Raw genomic sequence first — 19,475 nt, forward strand, 5'->3', positions numbered from 1 at the left:
TGTGTACTCCAGAACGTACGAGGACCACTTGAAACATCTGGCAGAGGTATTTGAGTCACTGTCCCGGTACGGGATGAAGTTGAAGCCCTCAAAGTGCCACCTGCTCAAGAGAAAGGTACAGTACCTGGGGCACATAGTCAGTCCAGAAGGGGTAGCACCAGACCCGGAGAAGGTCACTGCCATCCAGAAATGGCCGGAGCCAAAGAACCTCAAGGAGGTGCGTCAGTTCTTGGGACTAGTAGGATACTACCGGAGGTTCGTAAAGGACTACACTAAGAAGGCAGCTCCTCTGCAAGACCTCCTGGTAGGGCAGTCCCCCAAAGGCAAAATCCCCCCATTTCATTGGGGTAAAGAACAGGCTGAATCATTTCAAGAAATAAAGGAGATCCTGACAGGTGATGAAATCCCAGCCTACCCTGACTACAGCCAACCGTTCCTGCTGTATACAGATGCCAGCAACGAAGGACTGGGAGCTGTCTTGAGTCAGAAGCAGAATGGGCAAGAGAAAGTCATCGCGTACGCAAGCAGGAAGCTCCGCCCGACTGAGAGGAACCCAGAGAACTATAGCAGCTTTAAGTTAGAGTTTCTGGCCTTGGTCTGGGCCATCAAAGAAAGGTTCAAGCACTATCTAGCCTCCAGCAAGTTCACTGCCTTTACTGATAACAACCCCTTGACCCATCTTGAAACAGCTAAGTTGGGGGCTCTGGAACAACGATGGATGGCTCGGCTGTCAAACTACCAATTTACAATTAAATACCGGGCGGGCCGCAAGAACGCCAATGCCGATGCCCTGTCTAGGATGCCTCACCAGTCAGACACGGAGGAAGAAGTGGATGACTTGGAAGAGATTGAGCTACCTGCCTTTCACCGGAATGGGATGATCCACGAGCAACGAGTCTCCAACAAGCAGCGTGGAAAGACGTTAAACCTCCTTCCTCACCACAGCTGGAAAGAGACCCAGGACAGCGACCCGGTTGTCAGCCGCATTAAACAGGTGATAACGCAAGAAGGTGCCTCCCTGGAGAAAGATGCGTCTCTGCAAGCAAAGCAGCTGTGGAATGAGAGGAGCCGGCTGTTTATCTACCGTGAGAAGTTGTGCCGGAGGTACGTCAATCCCAAAACGCACGAGATGGTGTGGCAGATAGTAGTCCCTAAGACAGACATCCAGATGGTATTGGAAGCTTACCACGATCAGGCGGGGCACTTTGGCTGGAAAAAGCTAGAGACCCTGCTGAAGTGTCGATTCTACTGGGTAGGAATGCGCAGCTCCATTGAGAGGTGGTGCCGGGACTGTGGGCCCTGCGGCCTAAGAAGAAAGGACTTCAGCAGCCAGAAGGCACCCCTGCAACCCATCAAGATGACTCGACCCCTGGAGATCGTGGCCCTGGACCATGTCAAGCTCTCCCCCAGCAGGTCAGGGTACACCTATGCTCTGACTATGGTGGATCACTACTCACGTTTCCTGGTGGTCGCCCCCGTCAAAGACCTGACGGCAGAGAGCAGGTGCTGACGGAACAAGGCCCGGCCTTTGAGGCTGAGTTGTTCAAAGAGTTCTGCCATCTCTACGGGTGTAAAAAGATCAGAACTACACCGTACCACCCACAAACTAACGGTCTCTGTGAAAAGATGAACAACATCATCATCGACCTACTGAAGACCATACCACTTGAGGAGAGAGACCAGTGGCCAGACCTACTACCAGACCTAGTGGATCTGTACAATCATATACCAGTCAGTTCCACCAATTGCACTCCGGCATATCTCATGCGGGCAAGACCAGGAAAGCAGCCCATGGATCAGGAGCTTGGTGTTGTTGAACCTGAAGCTGATATGACCATTGAGGACTGGGACACCACCAGACAAGAGCAGTACAGAAGAAGTACTCGGGTGAGAGAAAAACAGGAAATGCAATACAACAAGAACGCACCCGCAGAACCTTTCACACCTGGTGAAACAGTGCTAAAAAGGAAAAGACGCAACCACAAACTCGACGACCAGTGGGAAAAAGACCCCTACACTATGCTACCGTCAAGGTTTGACAACAAAAAGACCTGCGTAATTAGTCGAGATGGAGGAAAAACATCTTCTGCAGTGTCCAGGGACCACCTAAAATTGTGTCCACATCTACTAAAGACTCAGGAAGAAGTGTCCCTCACAACCCAGGAAGAACCTAAAGAAACAGTGATACACACTGACCTAGGAGACTTCCCTGCGGATTGACCTCAAATAGGAGGTGCAGTAATTATTCCAGTACTCCAATTCTATGAACAGCCAGAAAACCCTCCACAGCAAGTTGAACCTGTAAGTGCTGCAGAAGAGCCAGCTCAAGAAGTATCCCCGGATGAAGGATTCCCGGCAGGAGCAGAGCAAGAGGGCCCAGCCAATGGTAGACTTGCCAGTCCAAGAGAGAGGTTAAGGCAGTTTTACAGCATGGTTACACGTAGAACTGGTAGAGTAACTGAGGATATAGACACTGACACCCCACCACCTATTGCACAACGCAGCACAAGAGGTAAACTCCCTGTTAGGTACACTCAGTAAATAGCCAAAGTTTCTGAAAGTGTAGATAGTTACCCCTGGGGTATTGTGTATTAAATTGTAATTTACTGCATAATTATTTATTTCCATGCATGCTTATTAATTTGTGCTTTTACCTATTAATTCTTTATTTGCATGATGAACTGCGTGGCTGAGGACTGTGTGCAGCCCAAATACTCTCTATTGTATATAATTGTACTCCCTGGAGTGCCCTTTTAGGTGACCTCAGAAGAAAAACCTGTCTGGAGTGGCTCGTTTGGAGGTCCAACTCGGGATCTTCATGCCCTGCAACCACCCCAGGGCCTACGTAGAGGGTTTAGGACAGGTCCCTCAAAACCACCAAAGTACTCTACCTTGTGAGATGGACATCCTTGCTAGGAACCTCACCACAGGAGACTTGGATTCTGAGGACGCTTTGTATTTGTTTTGGCTATGTAACATTTAAGATTCGTGCCTCCCATAAAGGGAAGAGTGTTCTAGTAGTGCTTATATTTCCTATTGTTACTGTTTTTATAAAATGTACTTCAGCCCGGGAGTGCTGACTTTAACTAGGGGGGAAGGTGAAGCCCAGCTGTGCTTGGTATCACAAATCCTAGAAGGGTGTATTGAAGGATTCCTCCACAAGAGGCCCCCATACCATTCACACATCTCCACCTTCCACCTCAGACCACCAGAGGGAGCCCGTAAGGGAGATATAAAAGGGAAGGTGGAGCCAGGCAGCAGTCAGTCTAGACTGGAGTCGACAGAGAGCAGAAGTCTGTTGAGAGAGTTCCTGCAGTAAAGAGGCCTGAGAGAGGTCAGCCTGCAGTGGAGCACATTCCAGACTCGGGTGTTGCTCAGAGAGGTCAGCTTCAGGTGTGCCAGCGCCATAAGATCGGTGAAGCGCGGCAAGCTGCCGCTAGTGTGAGTAGCCTATTGAGGGTCCGAGTAGGCCGAAGGCAAAAGAGTAGAGAGTTAGCTCATAGGGGGCAGAGGAGCTTAATTAGTTCACCCCGAAGAAGAAGTAGTTACCGGACACCGGGTCCGAAGCCTGCCGGGATCTTCACGACCCAGTAAGATAAACTGGAATCCCTGGAGAACTACAGGTCCCAGGATCGCTAAAGTGCTGATACGTACCAGAGCCAGGAGACACATAGGCCCCGTAGGTCGGGAGCGTGCACTCCAAGAGAAGGCCCTACCACAAGGTCAGCCAGCGCAGGACAGAGACAAAGTTAGGCCTAGCTCCAGGCAGGTCAGAAACTTACTACGCAGAAGCAAGAACCAGGAGGCCCAAAACCTGCTCATTGGGGAGGATCCGGACATACACCCTTCACCCTACAGTGCTCCGGGGAGTGCCTGAAATTCCACCAGTAAAAGGTATTGAAGTGACTATTGTGTCCGTCCCTGTTCTTGCTCTGGCCCGGCGGAGTCTCTTTGTCCTGCATCCCCATTTCTATACTGCCCTGAGGCCCAGCTCCACCTGTGGGGAGCTATACCATCCAGCTGCCTTATCACCGGCCTCAGTGGACTGCGCAGCGCTGGTGATTCTCACCAGAAGCCGCAGGTGGCGTCACAAACTCTTTCTTTTATAAACTTTACAACTACCAACCCCCTTTTTAAAGAGCGACCCCAGGGTACGGGTCCGGGAGCCGACCACCGCGACATCCCTAAAGGCCATGCTAAAGGCCCCCGGTACCGAGTTATCCCCATTCCCCTGGGCTGGTCAATACAACCTTGGATGTACAACAACACATGACAAATTATACCGGGACATCATTTATTTACCAAAAAATAGACTTGAATGCAGAAACAGTGTGTGAAAAATTAAAGGGGATAAAAACAAGCTCCAATCTACAGGAACCTTTATCCCCTTTAGATTTGAGCGGTGGTGCGTATGTTCAAATACTGCTCCATTCATTCCATATGAGGCGGCGCCTGACTTTTTTGGGCAGACCCATAGAGAATGAAGGGAGTGGCGGTCAGATACCTGACTTGCTCCTTCATTTTGTAAAGTGGATAAAAATTTCCTGCACTTCCGATTGTGCAGGAACCAGCAGAGGGACAACCAGTGATCAGTAAGTAATCGCCTATCCTGGTAATAAGGGGGTTGACTGGTGAAAACAAGTTATTTACACCTCATGAATCAACAGCTTGTTTAATACCTTTAGCAGCAAGAACTTAAAGTAATTGTTTCCTATATGACTTTATCAGTTTCTCAAATCATTCTGGAGGATATTTGGACAATTCTTCTTTACAATATTGCTTAACCCCTTCATAACATCTGACGTACCTGAACGTCATGGTCGTGTAAAGTTTCCCATACCTCCCAAAAAGGGACGGACTGGGATTAAAATTCAGCCCTGGCATCTGAACACACACAGGCCCATGCCCGCTCTGTCCCCTTCCTCAGATTGGGGTCTCTATTACTTAAATCACCCTGCCTGCAGGAAATCAAGATTTACTACCTATATTTCAAATAACACCACTATATAATATTCAATAATAATATTGCAATATAACAGACAAACCCAGCACATACAGTAGTGATAATACCGCCATGCTGGTTATTAAAGAAGCAGTACCAGCTATATGTTTTATTAAATGTGTGTCTATGCATGTAGTATGCAGTGAGTATAATGATATAGTCACCTACTGCTGCTCTCGCCAGCGTCCAGCGCTGTTCTGCTCCGCTTTCCAGTGATGTTACCGCAGTTCTGACTAGCTGACTCACTCTATGAGTGATCCGGAAGTGGCTTTTACAATGTAAGGCTAAGGAGTGGCAGAAAAAGGCTCCATTGGGTTACATTGTAAAAGCCACTTCTGGGGAGCCGGCTAGTCAGAATTGTAGATACATCATGGTAATTTTGCATGCACAGGAGCTGTGCATGCGCGATCGTCGCTGGGTGTTCAGCTGACATGACAGTTGACACCAGGCACTCAGTGCCAGGAGCAGTGTCCGTCACATCACTTGGAGACTTAAATGGAAACCCAGATGTAAGTGCTCAGCGTAGAGCACAGGATAAATGTGACCCAAAATGTTATGTAAAATGTTCCTAACAAAAGCTTCAAATCAATCCGCAAAAAAAGGCACTGACCTAAGGCTTGCTTTGGCTTATAGTAGTATTGGTAAAATTCACAGCAGTTTACATTGACAGGTATCTGGATGAAATGTTAACAAATCTCATCAACATTCTGGAGAGTTTTTCTGTACAAAATTTTAAATTCAAATCTCAACATGTCAATTTCTGATGTGGGAATGCCATGGGTATTTTGGGAATTTTCTGTACTGATTTCACAGGAAAAACAAAAATTTGAAATCAGGATTTTACTATGAATTTCTGGATTTTTTTAAATTAAAAATTTGCAGGTGCAGATGATCTTACAAAATAAAAAAGTATTCTGGGATGGCAGTGTTATATGAAGCAAATATGAAGTCACATCATTGCAGTAGCTAACCAGAGACCTATTGGGGGACCAGTAAAACATGGTCACAGGAGTAGAAAAAGTAAAGCTTTTATTTTAGTTGATCATCTTTTACAATCCACAGCAAAATTTGCGTTGTGGATTTCCCTGGAAATTTCCATAGATTTGCAATAGAAATATTCCTAGAAAATCCGAGCCAGAGTTCCTTATTTTAATAATGTGTCCCCAAGTGCAGTTGCAAAAACCATCAAGCGCTACAAAGAAACTGACTCACATGAGGACCGCCCCAGGGAAAGGAAGACCAAGAGTCACCTCTGCTTCTGAGGATAAGTTTATCCGAGTCACCAGCCTCAGAAATCGCAGGTTAACAGCAGCTCAGATTAGAGACCAAGTTAAGAGGAGACTTTGTGCAGCAGGCCTTCATGGTAAAATAGCTGCTAAAAAAACACTGCTAAGGACAGGCAACAAGCAGAAGAGACTTGTTTGGGCTAAAGAACACAAGGAATGGACATTAGACCAGTGGAAATCTGTGCTTTGGTCTGATGAGTCCAAATTTGAGATCTTTGGTTCCAACCACCGTGTCTTTGTGCAACGCAGAAAAGGTGAATGGATGGACTCTACATGCCTGGTTCCCACCGTGAAGCATGGAGGAGGAGGTGTGATGGTGTGGGATTGCTTTCCTGGTGACACTGTTGGGGATTTATTCAAAATTCACACTTTTTTGTTAAGTATATAATTCCACCTGTGTTAATTCATAGTTTTGATGCCTTCAGTGTGAATGTACAATTTTCAAAGTCATGAAAATACAGAAAAATCTTTAAATGAGAAGGTGTGTCCAAACTTTTGGTCTGTACTGTATATACACTCTGTGAGGAAGTGAGGGGAATCATAGGCGAGGGACAGTATGTATCCCCCGGGATGCGCATAGACGCATATTGAACCCGCTGGAGTGCATTGCAATCACAGAAACAGCTGTGGTTGCAGTGCAAAATAAAAATAAAGTTTGCACTTGGTCAAACTATTTGGCAAAGTTGGAGTTAAGAAAATCTGGCATGGGCTTTTATTTTGGGAGTGGAAGTGGGGCAGGTCACTCCCTCCAGCCAAGTCTTACAATTGACTCATGGCCACAGATTCCATTTAAAAACCTGCAGCCTAGATTTTGGGTGTGACAGTGTGGTGTTTGCTAGCAGCAGAATAGGAGGCTCTGCACTACCAGCCTGTGTGAAGATGAACACAGGCCTGTGAAGGCAACGTACCTGATGCACCTTGAGTAACATGGCGGTGCAGTCGCCCACGGCAACGAGGTTGTGTTATACTGACTGTATTGGAGGTCCCGGCTGCGATCCGGAGGATAAAGCTGCCTTTAATATGTGAGTTATTTGGACAATAAAAACTTTAAGTTGAAATAGGTATCATGAACGTGATTGGCAGTGATTAGTGATTAGCTCTGTAAGTTTTCAGCGCTGGGGTCCTGGGTTCGAATCTCACCAAAAGCAACATCTGCAAGGAGTTTTTATGTTCTCCCCATATTTGTGTGAGTTTCCTCCCACGCTCCAAAGACATACTGATAGGGGCTCACAATCTAGATTCCCTATGGAGACAGTGATGTCTGCACATTGACTGTAAAGTGCTGTGAAATTAATGGTGCTATATGAGTAAAATAAATAAATAGTTATTTGCAGTCAGTGATTTTTATTTTTTTATTTTCTGAAGTTGTAAACTTGATAGAAAAGACAACAGTGTCAGTTATGATGACATCATAAGGCACATGACATCACAGAGTGCTTGATATCATAGACCTCACGTGACATCACAATCGCTATAGAATGTACAGTGTTCTATTCCTGAACCATCTTGTGTCACAGCTTGAAGAGGACGAGTCCAGGTAGGTAGCTCTTCACTGAACACTGAGGATCGGGTCACATCGGAGAGGGAGGAGGACTCGCTGCACAGCATTGTGCACAGCACAAACAGCACAGCAGGACGAGGAAGATGATTATTAGCTGCATTGTTTTGTTTTTCTTCTTCCAGACCTTCCCCAGGGCTGTTCTGAGATCTGTGGATAAACTATCATAGGACCTCTAATTATCAAGTGAGAACACTTCTTGGGGTCCTGCATAGAAGGTAGGTGGGCGTGCATGTGTGTGTGATGTGTTTGGGCATACGTGTACATGTCCCCTGAAATGCACCACTGACGGGCTGTGTGTGTGACCCCAGCATTAAAAGGGATGTGTGTCTGTGACGCCAGCAATAAAGGGGTGGCTGTGTGATGGTTTGTGCGACCCCACCACTAAAGGGATGTGTGTCTGTGACCCCAGCAATAAAGGGGTGGCTGTGTGATGGTTTGTGTGACCCCAGCACTAAAGGGATGTGTGTCTGTGACCCCAGCAATAAAGGGGTGGCTGTTTGATGGTTTGTGGGACCCCAGCACTAAAGGGATGTGTGTCTGTGACCCCATCAATAAAGGGGTGGCTGTGTGATGGTTTGTGTGACCCCAACACTAAAGGGATGTGTCTGTGACCCCAGCAATAAAGGGGTGGCTGTGTGATGGTTTGTGTGACCCCAGCACTAAAGGGATGTGTGTCTGTGACCCCAGCAATAAAGGAGTGGCTGTTTGATGGTTTGTGTGACCCCAGCACTAAAGAGATGTGTGTCTGTGACCCCAGCAATAAAGGGGTGGCTGTTTGATGGTTTGTGTGACCCCAGCACTAAAGAGATGTGTGTCTGTGACCCCAGCAATAAAGGGGTGGCTGTGTGATGGTTTGTGTGACCCCAGCACTAAAGGGATGTGTGTCTGTGATCCCAGCAATAAAGGGGTGGCTGTGTGATGGTTTGTGTGTCCCTGCACTAATGGGGTGTGTGTTTGTGTCCCTAGCACTGAAGGGGTGTGTGTTTGTGTGACCCCAGCACTAAAGGGATGTGTGTCTGTGACTCCAGCAATAAAGGGGTGGCTGTGTGATGGTTTGTGTGACACCAGCACTAAAGGCATGTGTGTCTGTGACCCCAGCAATAAAGGGGTGGCTGTTTGATGGTTTGTGTGACCCCAGCACTAAAGGGATGTGTGTCTGTGACCCCAGCAATAAAGGGGTGGCTGTGTGATGGTTTGTGTGACCCCAGCACTAAAGGGATGTGTGTCTGTGACCCCAGCAATAAAGGGGTGGCTGTGTGATGGTTTGTGTGACCCCAGCACTAAAGGGATGTGTGTCTGTGACCCCAGCAATAAAGGGGTGGATGTTTGATGATTTGTGTGACCCCAGCACTAAAGGGATGTGGGTCTGTGACCCCAGCAATAAAGGGGTGGCTGTGTGATGGTTTGTGTGTCCCTGCACTAATGGGGTGTGTGTTTGTGTCCCCAGCACTGAAGGGGTGTGTGTTTGTGTGACCCCAGCACTAAATGGATGTGTGTCTGTGACCCCAGCAATAAAGAGGTGGCTGTGTGATGGTTTGTGTGACCCTAGCACTAAAGGGATGTGTGTCTGTGACCACAGCAATAAAGGGGTGGCTGTGTGATGGTTTGTGTGTCCCTGCACTAATGGGGTGTGTGTTTGTGTCCCCAGCACTCAAGGGGTGTGTGTTTGTGTGACCCCAGCACTAAAGTGATGTGTGTCTGTGACCCCAGCAATAAAGGGGTGGCTGTGTGATGGTTTGTGTGACCCCAGCACTGAAGGGATGTGTGTCTGTGACCCCAGCAATAAAGGGGTGGCTGTGTGATGGTTTGTGTGACCCCAGCACTAAAGGGATGTGTGTCTGTGACCCCAGCAATAAACGGGTGGCTGGGTGATGGTTTGTGTGTCCCTGCACTAATGGAGTGTGTGTTTGTGTGACCCTAGCACTAAAGGGATGTGTGTCTGTGACCCCAGCAATAAACGGGTGGCTGTGTGATGGTTTGTGTGTCCCTGCACTAATGGGGTGTGTGTTTGTGTCCCCAACACTGAAGGGGTGTGTGTGTTTTTGTGTCCCCAGCACTAAAGAGATGTGTGTCTATGACCCCAGCAATAAAGGGGTGGCTGTGTGATGGTTTGTGTGACTCCCAGCACTAAAGGGATGTGTATCTGTGACTCCAGAAATAAAGGGGTGGCTGTGTGATAGTTTGTGTGACCCCAGCACTAAAGGGATGTGTGTCTGTGACCCCTGCAATAAAGGGGTGGCTGAGTGATGGTTTGTGTGTCCCTGCACTAATGGGGTGTGTGTTTGTGTCCCCAGCACTAAAGGGATGTTGTTTTGTGATCCCAGCAAAAAAGGGGTGGCTGAGTGATGATTTGAGTGACTCCCAGCACTAAAGGGATGTGTATCTGTGACTCCAGAAATAAAGGGGTGGCTGTGTGATAGTTTGTGTGACCCCAGCACTAAAGGGATGTGTGTCTGTGACCCCAGCAATAAAGGGGTGGCTGAGTGATGGTTTTTGTGTCCCTGCACTAATGGGGTGTGTGTTTGTGTCCCCAGCACTAAAGGGATGTGTGTCTGTGACCCCAGCAATAAAGGGGTGGCTGTGTAATGGTTTGTGTGACCCCAGCACTAAAGGGATGTGTGTCTGTGACCCCAGCAATAAAGGGGTGGCTGAGTGATGGTTTGTGTGTCCCTGCACTAATGGGGTGTGTGTTTGTGTCCCCAGCACTAAAGGGATGTGTGTCTGTGACCCCAGCAATAAAGGGGTGGCTGTGTAATGGTTTGTGTGACCCCAGCACTAAAGGGATGTGTGTCTGTGACCCCAGCAATAAAGGGGTGGCTGAGTGATGGTTTGTGTGTCCCTGCACTAATGGGGTGTGTGTTTGTGTCCCCAGCACTAAAGGGATGTGTGTCTGTGACCCCAGCAATAAAGGGGTGGCTGTGTAATGGTTTGTGTGACCCCAGCACTAAAGGGATGTGGGTCTGTGATCCCAGCAATAAAGGGGTGGCTGTGTGATGGTTTGTGTAACCCCAGCACTAAAGGGATGTGTGTCTCTGACCCCAGCAATAAAGGGAGGCTGTGTGATGGTTTGTGTGTCCCTGCACTAATGGGGTGTGTGTGTCTGTGACCCCAGCAATAAATGGGTGGCTGTGTGATGGTTTGTGTGTCCCTGCATTAATGGGGTGTGTTTGTGTCCCCAGCACTGAAGGGGTTTGCGTTTGTGTGATCCCAGCAATAAAGGGGTGGCTGTGTGATGGTTTGTGTGACCCCAGCACTAAAGGGATGTGTCTGTGACCCCAGCAATAAAGGGATGGCTGTGTGATGATTTGTGTGACCACAGCACTAAAGGGATGTGTCTGTGACCCAAGCAATAAATGGGTGGCTATGTGATGGTTTGTGTGTCCCTGCACTAATGGGGTGTGTGTTTGTGTCCCCAACACTGAAGGGGTGTGCGTTTGTGTGACCACAGCAATAAAGGAGTGGCTGTGTGATGGTTTGTGTGACCCCAACACTAAAGGGATATGTCTGTGACCCCAGCAATAAAGAGGTGGCTGTGTGATGGTTTGTGTGACCCCAGCACTAAAGGGATGTGGGTCTGTGACCCCAGCAATAAAGGGGTGGCTGTGTGATGGTTTGTGTGTCCCTGCACTAATGGGGTGTGTGTTTGTGTCCCCAGCACTGAAGGGGTGTGTGTTTGTGTGACCCCAGCACTAAATGGATGTGTGTCTGTGACCCCAGCAATAAAGAGGTGGCTGTGTGATGGTTTGTGTGACCCTAGCACTAAAGGGATGTGTGTCTGTGACCCCAGCAATAAAGGGGTGGCTGTGTGATGGTTTGTGTGTCCCTGCACTAATGTGGTGTGTGTTTGTGTCCCCAGCACTGAAGGGGTGTGTGTTTGTGTGACCCCAGCACTAAAGTGATGTGTGTCTGTGACCCCAGCAATAAAGGGGTGGCTGTGTGATGGTTTGTGTGACCCCAGCACTGAAGGGATGTGTGTCTGTGACCCCAGCAATAAAGGGGTGGCTGTGTGATGGTTTGTGTGACCCCAGCACTAAAGGGATGTGTGTCTGTGACCCCAGCAATAAACGGGTGGCTGTGTGATGGTTTGTGTGTCCCTGCACTAATGGAGTGTGTGTTTGTGTGACCCTAGCACTAAAGGGATGTGTGTCTGTGACCCCAGCAATAAACGGGTGGCTGTGTGATGGTTTGTGTGTCCCTGCACTAATGGGGTGTGTGTTTGTGTCCCCAGCACTGAAGGGGTGTGTGTTTGTGTGACCCCAGCACTAAATGGATGTGTGTCTGTGACCCCAGCAATAAAGAGGTGGCTGTGTGATGGTTTGTGTGACCCTAGCACTAAAGGGATGTGTGTCTGTGACCCCAGCAATAAAGGGGTGGCTGTGTGATGGTTTGTGTGTCCCTGCACTAATGTGGTGTGTGTTTGTGTCCCCAGCACTGAAGGGGTGTGTGTTTGTGTGACCCCAGCACTAAAGTGATGTGTGTCTGTGACCCCAGCAATAAAGGGGTGGCTGTGTGATGGTTTGTGTGACCCCAGCACTGAAGGGATGTGTGTCTGTGACCCCAGCAATAAAGGGGTGGCTGTGTGATGGTTTGTGTGACCCCAGCACTAAAGGGATGTGTGTCTGTGACCCCAGCAATAAACGGGTGGCTGTGTGATGGTTTGTGTGTCCCTGCACTAATGGAGTGTGTGTTTGTGTGACCCTAGCACTAAAGGGATGTGTGTCTGTGACCCCAGTAATAAACGGGTGGCTGTGTGATGGTTTGTGTGTCCCTGCACTAATGGGGTGTGTGTTTGTGTCCCCAACACTGAAGGGGTGTGTGTGTTTTTGTGTCCCCAGCACTAAAGGGATGTGTGTCTATGACCCCAGCAATAAAGGGGTGGCTGTGTGATGGTTTGTGTGACCCCAGCAATAAAGGGATGTGTGTCTGTGACCCCAGCAATAAAGGGGTGGCTGTGTGATGGTTTGTGTGACCCCAGCAATAAAGGGATGTGTGTCTGTGACCCCAGCCATAAAGGGGTGGCTGAGTGATGATTTGTGTGACTCCCAGCACTAAAGGGATGTGTATCTGTGACTCCAGAAATAAAGGGGTGGCTGTGTGATAGTTTGTGTGACCCCAGCACTAAAGGGATGTGTGTCTGTGACCCCAGCAATAAAGGGGTGGCTGAGTGATGGTTTGTGTGTCCCTGCACTAATGGGGTGTGTGTTTGTGTCCCCAGCACTAAAGGGATGTGTGTCTGTGACCCCAGCAATAAAGGGGTGGCTGTGTGATGGTTTGTGTGACCCCAGCACTAAAGGGATGTGGGTCTGTGATCCCAGCAATAAAGGGGTGGCTGTGTGATGGTTTGTGTGACCCCAGCACTAAAGGGATGTGTCTGTGACCCCAGCAATATAGGGGTGGCTGTGTGATGGTTTGTGTGACCCCAGCACTAAAGGGATGTGTGTCTGTGACCCCAGCAATAAAGGGGTGGCTGTGTGATGGTTTGTGTGTCCCTGCATTAATGGGGTGTGTTTGTGTCCCCAGCACTGAAGGGGTGTGTGTGTGTCTGTGACCCCAGCAATAAAGGGGTGGATGTGTGATGGTTTGTGTGTCCCTGCGCTAAAGGGATGTGTATCTGTGACTCCAGAAATAAAGGGGTGGCTGTGTGATAGTTTGTGTGACCCCAGCACTAAAGGGATGTGTGTCTGTGACCCCTGCAATAAAGGGGTGGCTGAGTGATGGTTTGTGTGTCCCTGCACTAATGGGGTGTGTGTTTGTGTCCCCAGCACTAAAGGGATGTGTGTCTGTGACCCCAGCAATAAAGGGGTGGCTGTGTGATGGTTTGTGTAACCCCAGCACTAAAGGGATGTTGGTTTGTGATCCCAGCAAAAAAGGGGTGGCTGAGTGATGATTTGAGTGACTCCCAGCACTAAAGGGATGTGTATCTGTGACTCCAGAAATAAAGGGGTGGCTGTGTGATAGTTTGTGTGACCCCAGCACTAAAGGGATGTGTGTCTGTGACCCCAGCAATAAAGGGGTGGCTGAGTGATGGTTTTTGTGTCCCTGCACTAATGGGGTGTGTGTTTGTGTCCCCAGCACTAAAGGGATGTGTGTCTGTGACCCCAGCAATAAAGGGGTGGCTGTGTAATGGTTTGTGTGACCCCAGCACTAAAGGGATGTGTGTCTGTGACCCCAGCAATAAAGGGGTGGCTGAGTGATGGTTTGTGTGTCCCTGCACTAATGGGGTGTGTGTTTGTGTCCCCAGCACTAAAGGGATGTGTGTCTGTGACCCCAGCAATAAAGGGGTGGCTGTGTGATGGTTTGTGTGACCCCAGCACTAAAGGGATGTGGGTCTGTGATCCCAGCAATAAAGGGGTGGCTGTGTGATGGTTTGTGTGTCCCTGCATTAATGGGGTGTGTTTGTGTCCCCAGCACTGAAGGGGTGTGTGTGTGTCTGTGACCCCAGCAATAAAGGGGTGGATGTGTGATGGTTTGTGTGTCCCTGCGCTAAAGGGATGTGTATCTGTGACTCCAGAAATAAAGGGGTGGCTGTGTGATAGTTTGTGTGACCCCAGCACTAAAGGGATGTGTGTCTGTGACCCCTGCAATAAAGGGGTGGCTGAGTGATGGTTTGTGTGTCCCTGCACTAATGGGGTGTGTGTTTGTGTCCCCAGCACTAAAGGGATGTGTGTCTGTGACCCCAGCAATAAAGGGGTGGCTGTGTGATGGTTTGTGTAACCCCAGCACTAAAGGGATGTTGGTTTGTGATCCCAGCAAAAAAGGGGTGGCTGAGTGATGATTTGAGTGACTCCCAGCACTAAAGGGATGTGTATCTGTGACTCCAGAAATAAAGGGGTGGCTGTGTGATAGTTTGTGTGACCCCAGCACTAAAGGGATGTGTGTCTGTGACCCCAGCAATAAAGGGGTGGCTGAGTGATGGTTTTTGTGTCCCTGCACTAATGGGGTGTGTGTTTGTGTCCCCAGCACTAAAGGGATGTGTGTCTGTGACCCCAGCAATAAAGGGGTGGCTGTGTAATGGTTTGTGTGACCCCAGCACTAAAGGGATGTGTGTCTGTGACCCCAGCAATAAAGGGGTGGCTGAGTGATGGTTTGTGTGTCCCTGCACTAATGGGGTGTGTGTTTGTGTCCCCAGCACTAAAGGGATGTGTGTCTGTGACCCCAGCAATAAAGGGGTGGCTGTGTGATGGTTTGTGTGACCCCAGCACTAAAGGGATGTGTGTCTGTGACCCCAGCAATAAAGGGGTGGCTGTGTAATGGTTTGTGTGACCCCAGCACTAAAGGGATGTGGGTCTGTGATCCCAGCAATAAAGGGGTGGCTGTGTGATGGTTTGTGTAACCCCAGCACTAAAGGGATGTGTGTCTCTGACCCCAGCAATAAAGGGAGGCTGTGTGATGGTTTGTGTGTCCCTGCACTAATGGGGTGTGTGTGTCTGTGACCCCAGCAATAAATGGGTGGCTGTGTGATGGTTTGTGTGTCCCTGCATTAATGGTGTGTGTTTGTGTCCCGAGCACTGAAGGGGTTTGCGTTTGTGTGATCCCAGCAATAAAGGGGTGGCTGTGTGATGGTTTGTGTGACCCCAGCACTAAAGGGATGTGTCTGTGACCCCAGCAATAAAGGGATGGCTGTGTGATGATTTGTGTGACCACAGCACTAAAGGGATGTGTCTGTGACCCAAGCAATAAATGGGTGGCTATGTGATGGTTTGTGTGTCCCTGCACTAATGGGGTGTGTGTTTGTGTCCCCAACACTGAAGGGGTGTGCGTTTGTGTGACCACAGCAATAAATGGATGTGTGTCTGTGACCCCAGCAATAAAGAGGTGGCTGTGTGATGGTTTGTGTGACCCTAGCACTAAAGGGATGTGTGTCTGTGACCCCAGCAATAAAGGGGTGGCTGTGTGATGGTTTGTGTGTCCCTACACTAATGGGGTGTGTGTTTGTGACCCCAGCACTAAAGTGATGTGTGTCTGTGACCCCAGCAATAAAGGGGTGGCTGTGTGATGGTTTGTGTGACCCCAGCACTGAAGGGATGTGTGTCTGTGACCCCAGCAATAAAGGGGTGGCTGTGTGATGGTTTGTGTGACCCCAGCACTAAAGGGATGTGTGTCTGTGACCCCAGCAATAAACGGGTGGCTGTGTGATGGTTTGTGTGTCCCTGCACTAATGGAGTGTGTGTTTGTGTGACCCCAGCACTGAAGGGATGTGTGTCTGTGACCCCAGCAATAAAGGGGTGGCTGTGTGATGGTTTGTGTGACCCCAGCACTAAAGGGATGTGTGTCTGTGACCCCAGCAATAAACGGGTGGCTGTGTGATGGTTTGTGTGTCCCTGCACTAATGGGGTGTGTGTTTGTGTCCCCAACACTGAAGGGGTGTGTGTGTTTTTGTGTCCGCAGCACTAAAGGGATGTGTGTCTATGACCCCAGCAATAAAGGGGTGGCTGTGTGATGGTTTGTGTGACCCCAGCAATAAAGGGATGTGTGTCTGTGACCCCAGCAATAAAGGGGTGGCTGTGTGATGGTTTGTGTGACCCCAGCAATAAAGGGATGTGTGTCTGTGACCCCAGCCATAAAGGGGTGGCTGAGTGATGATTTGTGTGACTCCCAGCACTAAAGGGATGTGTATCTGTGACTCCAGAAATAAAGGGGTGGCTGTGTGATAGTTTGTGTGACCCCAGCACTAAAGGGATGTGTGTCTGTGACCCCAGCAATAAAGGGGTGGCTGAGTGATGGTTTGTGTGTCCCTGCACTAATGGGGTGTGTGTTTGTGTCCCCAGCACTAAAGGGATGTGTGTCTGTGACCCCAGCAATAAAGGGGTGGCTGTGTGATGGTTTGTGTGACCCCAGCACTAAAGGGATGTGGGTCTGTGATCCCAGCAATAAAGGGATGTGTGTCTGTGACCCCAGCAATAAAGGGAGGCTGTGTGATGGTTTGTGTGTCCCTGCACTAATGGGGTGTGTGTGTCTGTGACCCCAGCAATAAATGGGTGGCTGTGTGATGGTTTGTGTGTCCCTGCATTAATGGGGTGTGTTTGTGTCCCCAGCACTGAAGGGGTTTGCGTTTGTGTGATCCCAGCAATAAAGGGGTGGCTGTGTAATGGTTTGTGTGACCCCAGCACTAAAGGGATGTGTCTGTGACCCCAGCAATAAAGGGATGGCTGTGTGATGGTTTGTGTGTCCCTGCACTAATGGGGTGTGTGTTTGTGTCCCCAACACTGAAGGGGTGTGTGTTTGTGTGACCACAGCAATAAAGGAGTGGCTGTGTGATGGTTTGTGTGACCCCAACACTAAAGGGATATGTCTGTGACCCCAGCAATAAAGAGGTGGCTGTGTGATGGTTTGTGTGTCCCTGCACTAATGGGGTGTGTGTTTGTGTCCCCAACACTGAAGGGGAGTGTGTGTATGTGACCCCAGCAATAAAGGGGTGGCTGTGTGATGGTTTGTGTGTCCCTGCGCTAATAGGGTGTGTGTTTGTGTCCCCAGCACTGAAGGGGTGTGTGTGTTTTTGTGTCCCCAGTACTAAAGGGATGTGTGTCGGTGACCCCAGCAATAAAGGGGTGGCTGTGTGATATTTTGTGTAACCCCAGCAATAAAGGGATGTGTGTCTGTGACCCCAGCAATAAAGGGGTGGCTGAGTGATGGTTTGTGTGTCCCTGCACTAATGGGGTGTGTGTTTGTGTCCCAAGCACTAAAGGGATGTGTGTCTGTGACCCCAGCAATAAAGGGGTGGCTGTGTGATGGTTTGTGTGACCCCAGCACTAAAGGGATGTGGGTCTGTGATCCCAGCAATAAAGGGGTGGCTGTGTGATGGTTTGTGTGTCCCTGCATTAATGGGGTGTGTTTGTGTCCCCAGCACTGAAGGGGTGTGTGTGTCTGTGACCCCAGCAATAAAGGGGTGGCTGTGTGATGGTTTGTGTGACCCCAGCACTAAAGGGATGTGTCTGTGACCCCAGCAATATAGGGGTGGCTGTGTGATGGTTTGTGTGACCCCAGCACTAAAGGGATGTGTGTCTGTGACCCCAGCAATAAAGGGGTGGCTGTGTGATGGTTTGTGTGTCCCTGCATTAATGGGGTGTGTTTGTGTCCCCAGCACTGAAGGGGTGTGTGTGTCTGTGACCCCAGCAATAAAGGGGTGGCTGTGTGATGGTTTGTGTGACCCCAGCACTAAAGGGATGTGTCTGTGACCCCAGCAATATAGGGGTGGCTGTGTGATGGTTTGTGTGACCCCAGCACTAAAGGGATGTGTGTCTGTGACCCCAGCAATAAAGGGGTGGCTGTGTGATGGTTTGTGTGACCCCAGCACTAAAGGGATGTGTGTCTGTGACCCCAGCAATAAAGGGGTGGCTGTGTGATGGTTTGTGTGTCCCTGCATTAATGGGGTGTGTTTGTGTCCCCAGCACTGAAGGGGTGTGTGTGTGTCTGTGACCCCAGCAATAAAGGTGTGCCTGTGTGATGGTTTGTGTGACCCCAGCACTAAAGGGATGTGTGACTGTGACCCCAGCAATAAAGGGGTGGCTGTGTGATGGTTTGTGTGTCCCTGCACTAATGGGGTGTGTGTTTGTGTCCCCAACACTGAAGGGGTGTGTGTGTCTGTGACCCCAGCAATAAAAGGGTGGATGTGTGATGGTTTGTGTGTCCCTGCGCTAATGGGGTGTGTGTTTGTGTCCCCAGCACTGAAGGGGTGTGCGTTTGTGTGATCCCAGCAATAAAGGGGTGGCTGTGTGATGGGATGTGTGTCTGTGACCCCAGCAATAAAAGGGTGGCTGTGTGATGGTTTGTGTGACCCTGCTCTAATGGGGTGTGTGTTTGTGTCCCCAGCACTGAAGGGGTGTGTGTGTTTTTGTGACCCCAGCACTAAAGGGATGTGTGTCTGTGACCCCAGCAATAAAGGGATGGCTGTGTGATGGTTTGTGTGTCCCTGCACTAATGGGGTGTGTGTTTGTATCCCCAGCGCTGAAGGGGTGTGTGTGTCTTTGTGACCCCAGTAATAAAGGGGTGGCTGAGTGATGGTTTGTGTGACCCCAGCACTAAAGGGCTGTGTGTCTGTGACCCCAGCAATAAAGGTGTGGCTGTGTGATGGTTTGTGTGACCCCAGCACTAAAGGGATGTGTCTGTGACCCCAGCAATAAAGGGGTGGCTGTTGGACCCCAGCACTAAAGGGATGTGTGTCTGTGACCCCAGCAATAAAGGGGTGGCTGTGTGATGGTTTGTGTGTCCCTGCACTAATGAGGTGTGTGTTTGTGTCCCCATCACTGAAGGGGTGTGTGTGTGTGACCCCAGCAATAAAGGGGTGGCTGTGTGATGGTTTGTGTATCCCTGCACTAATGGGGTGTGTGTTTGAGTCCCCAGCACTGAAGGGGTGTGTGTTTGTGTGACCCCAGCACTAAAGGGATGTGTGTCTGTGACCCCAGCAATAAAGGGGTGGCTGTGTGATAGTTTGTGTGACCCCAGCACTAAAGGGATGTGTGTCTGTGACCCCAGCAATAAAGGGGTGGGTGAGTGGTGGTTTGTGTGTCCCTGCACTAATGGGGTGTGTGTTTGTGTCCCCAGCACTAAAGGGATGTGTGTCTGTGACCCCAGCAATAAAGGGGTGGCTGTGTGATGGTTTGTGTGACCCCAGCACTAAAGGGATGTG

The 19,475-nt window shown here is 49.5% G+C and overlaps 1 long non-coding RNA gene across 1 annotated transcript; it reads left to right on the top strand.

Annotated features, from left to right (window-relative positions):
- The first annotated feature begins 7,111 nt into the window (after window positions 1-7,111).
- Window positions 7,112-18,511, top strand: LOC141161668 (uncharacterized). The gene is made up of 2 exons (XR_012250670.1): window positions 7,112-7,310; window positions 7,972-18,511. It is a non-coding gene; the product is annotated as an uncharacterized lncRNA (long non-coding RNA).
- The last annotated feature ends 964 nt before the right edge of the window (window positions 18,512-19,475 follow it).

The sequence above is a fragment of the Phyllobates terribilis genome, unplaced genomic scaffold (assembly GCF_046119375.1).
Source record: "Phyllobates terribilis strain yellow unplaced genomic scaffold, ASM4611937v1 Scaffold_9__5_contigs__length_417890890, whole genome shotgun sequence".
Taxonomy (NCBI): Eukaryota; Metazoa; Chordata; class Amphibia; order Anura; family Dendrobatidae; genus Phyllobates; species Phyllobates terribilis.